The sequence below is a fragment of the Myiozetetes cayanensis genome, unplaced genomic scaffold (genome assembly GCF_022539395.1).
Source record: "Myiozetetes cayanensis isolate MyiCay16 unplaced genomic scaffold, myiCay2020 scf5-8, whole genome shotgun sequence".
NCBI classification, from domain to species: Eukaryota; Metazoa; Chordata; class Aves; order Passeriformes; family Tyrannidae; genus Myiozetetes; species Myiozetetes cayanensis.
The window spans coordinates 2,772,448-2,778,476 of NW_026087742.1; positions in this window are offsets into that span (position 1 = coordinate 2,772,448).

The window sequence follows — 6,029 nt, forward strand, 5'->3', positions numbered from 1 at the left end:
TCTTGTTTGTGCTGTCTCAAACATCATGTGTTTGTGTTCCTCTTCAGATGAACTTTGATTCTGACCCTGCTGAGGGTGCATTGCTTGTTTTGGAAATACTCGCCATGCCCCCAGAATGTTTATTTTCCACCCCAGTATGTTTCTACATTCTTGCAAGCTTTCCCTGGTTTTAATGCGATGCTTGGCTGGGAAACAGAGAATACAAAAGGAAAAAACAGTGCCCCAGTCTCAGGGAAATGTAGTGAAACTGTGACAGAAAGTGTTTTATTGGAAACAAGACAAAGACTTCCAGAGAAATAATAAACAAACAGATGGTCAGCATCTCTGCAAGACCATCAGCTCCAGATGTGTACAGCCCGGAAGGATCAAACTATTTTGTTTAATTCTCTTCCTCTGCCCTCAGCAGGTAGGAGAAGCAGAGGGCAGGTTTAGTGCTAATGTTCCAGGGCAGATAATTAGATATTTAATAAGTGTAGCAGCAATTCAATTTGCATGACCACACAACCAATTTTGTGACAGATTGTTCCCAGTAATAAATCCGAAGCTCTTTCTCCAGGTATTTGCTGAAGACCAGCACTTAAACCACACAGTGCAGAAAGAGTAAGCTTTATTTATTTATCCCCCTCCAAAGGGGCAGCAGCAGGAAAACACTTCCCCCTTGCAGAGCTGTGCAGAGTCTGGCTAATGCCAGTGCTGACGTTTGGGTCTCTTTTGCCAGGGTAGTGAAGAGTATTCCTCCCAGAAGTGCAAGTACAGCTTGCAGAGCTACATAATCTAAGTGTTAAGACTAAAATGTTGTTGGATGGCACCAGATGCTTTAAATCTCACCTTCTGACCAACAGCAGAGGCAGAAAAATAAGTGTGATGCAAATCAGAGAAAGAGGCTCAGGTAAAAGCATCCAAAAGCATGAGGAGACTTTAAAAGCTTGGAATTGAGAAAAACTGAGTGACAGGGCTAGAAATGAGGAGGTTTTAAAAAAGATGAGAGAGAGGTAGAGTCCTACATGACCAACCTAGTCCTAGTAAAGCAAGCCATATTCTTTTCTGGTTTATGAAACAGCAAGGGGATTGACAAGTAAATACCAGTGATGGGCTCTGCAGTGCAGGTGGTGCCTGAGCCTGGAAGAACACAGTGTGCCCAATTACACTGCAGATGAAGCTGTGCACTGGCAGCTACCACAGCCATTATTTCCTTGCTAAGTGAAGCAGGTCAGACACTCACTGGGATCTCGAAACGCTTCGTTTGTATTCGGGTGAATTTCTATGTGAGCATTCAGTGAGCAGCAGCACATCCATGTACATTCACTGGTGTGGACGATGGACAGGACACCTCATACATGGACAGAGAGGGCTAACACAGAGAATTTGCCTCAGGACAGGGCCGAGGAAGGATTGGCTTTTGCCCTACGAGGCAAGAAAACAAAATTGGCACTGCACTCTAGTGCAAAAGTGAACCTTGAATTTTGCACACTGGAGTCCCCAACACTCTCACTGGGGCAGTGGCAAACAAAACCAGCTGCAGTTTGCAAAAGGTGTTGGTGTCACTGCAACTTTCTTCGTCATTAGGAACCCAAAGCCTGGAATAGGAAGTTCCTGGCAGGAGTTTAGGCTTGGTCTTGCTGCACAAAGACAACATGGCTCGTGCTCAGCACTTTAAAAGGTATTACACTATGTGTTTATGTATAGTAAAGTGTATGACAGACACGGGAGGTCATCAGATCTCTGGATTGTCTGGAAAGTTGCTTTCTCGCTCTCTGTCTGCCTCATGAAGCAGGGAAAAGTTAAAAATGGTCTCCCAGTGTCGTGCTGTCACAAGCATGTTTTGTTTGAGGTCAGAGAATCTCTGGACCGGTTGCATTTCTCCTGTGACTGCAAACATTAACCTCTGTAATTGTATCCAGGCAGGTCTTTGTCCTGGTAAAGAATAGAGCATAACTTAAATGTTGGCTTCGAGATACTCTGTGTGGATCCTCCCTGTAACAAGACAGTTTCTCAGTGGCATGAAGGATCGTGGGGTGATTGATTTTCAGCAGTAGGTGGATACCTGATGTCCCTCTGTGCCCCTGGAGATCATTCCTTCCTGTATTGTTTCGCCACCTGCCTGCACAAAGTTTCTGCAATTTAGGGTTTAAACCCAACATTAGCAACAGAAAAATCAGTGCACATAATGAAGAAAAGCCATTTGGTTCTGGGCAAAGGCACAAAATGCTTTGGGGGCCTATTTAATATTCATTGTGTATATTCCTGAGGAATTGAATGTCTACTATTTGAGTTTCACTGGTTTTTTGTTGTTGTTGTTGTTGTTGGTTTTGTTTAGTTTTGGCTTTTGGGGGGTGGAGGGGATGAAGGATTGTTTTTATATCAAGATCTACAGGGGTGTAAGGTGAGACCGACTAGATCAGTCTCATCCTTCATTAGCAATGATTTCTCCAGGTTTCTGGTAGTAGCTGGACATTCCAAATATTGGCAAAGTTTGTTCTTACTTTCTTGTAGATGAGCTAATCTGAATTTTGAGCCCTTGAGATCACAGGTCATAGCTGTGCTGCCAGCTTCAGCTGCACCCAAAACAGAGAAAGGAACAGCTAAAATGCATCAATTGCTAACACTGCAAGTGGTGGGTTTTCGGTGACATGTGAAGAATTTACCAATCCATCTTACCACAGATTATTGTGATCACATTCTGTCCACTTGCTTGAAAAAAAAAAAAAATCAGACTGTACTTCTAGTTCTTGTCAGGCTATTTGTTTGAAGTCTTCCCTGTGTAAATAAGGTTCAGAAAATACTAATGCAAGGCTCATCTTGCTGTAGAAAGACTGACAGTAGCTGTGCTTATCTTGTGTGAAATGGTTGTCCTCATATTTTGTGGTTTTTTTAACGAGACAGTCTGTGTTTTATATGGAAATACACTTAATTTGTCTCAAATGCTAAGTGCCTGCAAGAGCAGCCTCCTCTTGTGGACACAGGACACCAGTCCCTCTCCTGACTCTTTGGCTCAGACTAATTTCATTTCCCTCACAGGGTGGGGCACCCCAAGGACTGGGGTTTTGGGAAGGACAGTTTGGGGCAGACACTGATGTCATCTCGGTTCACATCTGCAGAAAACAGGGAGTGCAGAATAATGACCCCACTACCGAGATTTTGTGAAGCTGCCAATGAACTGCTTATGAAACCTCTGAAAGGCTGTGAGAGTGTCTGCAAACCTGCAGTGAGACACAAACTGCAGCTCATCTGTGCAGATTAATCGATGCCTCCACTGCCCGGGGGTGGTAGTACAAAGTTGTGAATTGCAAGGTGATGGGGTTTGCCTGTTCCCAGAAGAAACCCTTCAAGCACAAGGCTGGCTCCCACCCAGATTGAAAAGAGCAGATTGCGTTTCCATGGGCTGAGTTAGGAGTTCTGTGACCAGCTGCTGGCAATGATCCAAGCACTCTGGAACAGGCCAGGAAAGAGTAAGGCTTGCTTTAATACCACAGCTTTGTTTTGGTGGGTTTTATTTTTATAAACTGAGTTCTGGATGAATGGAATCATTACCAGAACCTGAAGAAGGGAAAAAAAACATTCCTGGAAAGGTAAGATATTGCTGAGTGGTAGTGGTTTTATACACAGACTGCTTTTTCTTGGGGTATGTTTCAAGCAAAGCCATTTTTACTTGGTTTCTTCTGTGCCACCCAAAACTTGTAAGAATTCACATGTAACTTAGCATGTGCCTTACAGTACTCTCCTTGTGTCCTGTTAATTAAGTCCTTAACTTTAATTAATATTTTATTTATTATATAATAAATAAACCCACTAGTAAGTTCTAGAAATATTGCTCCCTGTTTCTGTAGCCCTCAGGCCTTCAGCAAAGGATGATCATTCTGGTTCCATTTCTAGAAAAGCTGATTTTTTTAGAAGAGCTTTCTATAACTGTGTTTATAGCAGTGTATTGCCGTGCTGGGTTTTTCTTTACCCTTTAACTGTGGGATGAGAAACAGCTTCTTCATGAGAACTAAGAAACAAAACACTACTTTGGAACTGCTTGCAAAAGCAAAGCAAGGCTCTCAGAGGTTTCAAGGGTTCGTTTTTCTTAGGAGGAAAAGTGAGCAAGAGATTGGATCTACAGCAGGTCTGGCAGCACAACCCAGTCTTGTACTTTTGGTGACTTTGGTTACTCCGCTAATGACTCAACAAGTGCTTGTTTAAACTCCAGTTGATGTGCAAATGTGCCTGCTCAAACACGGGTGTTTGTAGAGCTGCAGGGGGACAGGACTTGACACAGCCCTGACATTTGGGCTTGTTTTAAGTTTTGGGTTGATGTAAGTGTGCCAAATGAGGATGGGAGAGTGAGCTGTGGCTTTTGGTTTTAATTTTGAAAGAGGTGTTTATGTGCTTGGAGGGGCATGGAGTGGAAGACAGAGAAAAGGAGGTGAAAATATTTATTTGGATCAAATAGTTTTCTTTTTTTCCTTTGTGTGTCCGTTGGTTTTGGGGAGGAATGTTGTTTCAAGTTTGTGTTGTTTCTAAGAGGTGATTTTGGTTCCTTATGCGTCTCCCTCCCTGTGTAGACAGGACAGAAAGCCAGTACGCCAAGGTGGATTGGGTTTCTGACTTTTTGGTGCTTCCCAACTCAGGAGACAGAAACAAAGCACCCTCCCACTTTGAAATGTTTTATGCTTTGTCTGTTGTTGCGTTTCCCACGGTCCTCACAGTGAATGATGTGGCAGGGGGACACCTCTGGCTCAACAAACCCATCCTGTGTGACACTGATTTCTTATAGAATCACAGAATATTCTCTGTTGGAAGGGACCCACGAGGATCATTGAGTCCCAGCTTCTCAGTGAATGGCCCATATAGGGGATTGAATCCATGACCTTGGCATTATTAGCACCAATTTTTAACCAACTCAGCTAAACTCGGGTCTTGTTGCTTGTGGGTTTTTTTCCATATTCCTAATTTGCTGATATGCTACAAATTCCTTTAGAAAAAAACAAACCAAAACCCTCAACTTAATTTTTTTAAAACCACATAATTAAGTCCTGAATTACATAAAAGCTACAGGAATTTGCCCCCAGCTGCTTATTCACATATTATCAAAATGTAGCTACCCCAGAGAAAAAAGGATGTGCCCAGTGTAACAACGAGGTTACAGCTATTTTGTGGCTATAGAGAGTTTTAAAAACATGAAGGATAAACCCTGTGAAGATTCCACAGGTAGTTTGGGTAGAATTTCTTGTAGATGCTGCTCTTAGCACAACAGTATTTCTGTCTTGTTGGCACTTTTTGCACCAGTATATTGGGTAATAATCTAAAATGACAGGGATGAAGGTCACTTGGCTCTGAGCTGCTGTTGCAGGACTTTAGTCAGGAAAAGAAGGTGGGACAAAACCAGTGTTTCAGTATCTCAGTTCCTTTTAATCCCAGAGTGATACCTCACTTACCTCCTGGGTATTGGCTGTTGTGGCTTTCCTTGTATCTAATCTTCTTGCTAAGCAACTGCTGCTTTTTGGCAGATGAAACGTGCAACTGCATCCAAATCAGGGCAGTTATTCTGATATAACGAGGTTGCTGGGGCAATAAAACATTAAGTGTGTACATGGGATTAATGGCACTGAAGGACTAACATCAGTGACAAGCAGGATGAGAGAATGGCAGAGAATTAATTTGGTCACTCATTGTTTGAAGGTGACAGCTCTGGAGCCAAATCTTGAGCATCAACAGCAAAGGTGTTTGCACTCAATCCACCAGAAAACATGCAGGCATTGGAGCATGGAAACTGGAGTCAGGCATGTGAGCAGGAAGCTGCTGTGCTATAACTGGGAACCAATTTCATGACTAAATTTCATTTGCGAGGAAATCAGGATATGCTGATTTGTAACACACGTGCACAGGAGCTTGAAAATGCAGAGCAGGTCCAGCTGTTCTCTGTAAACACTGAATGGCCCTTGCTGAAATGATTATGCCTAAAAATACAATGAAATACATCTGGTGGAGAAAATACAGGAATTTGGTAACTTTCCCTGATCTTTTCTCCACATGTAGTTTTAAGGAAA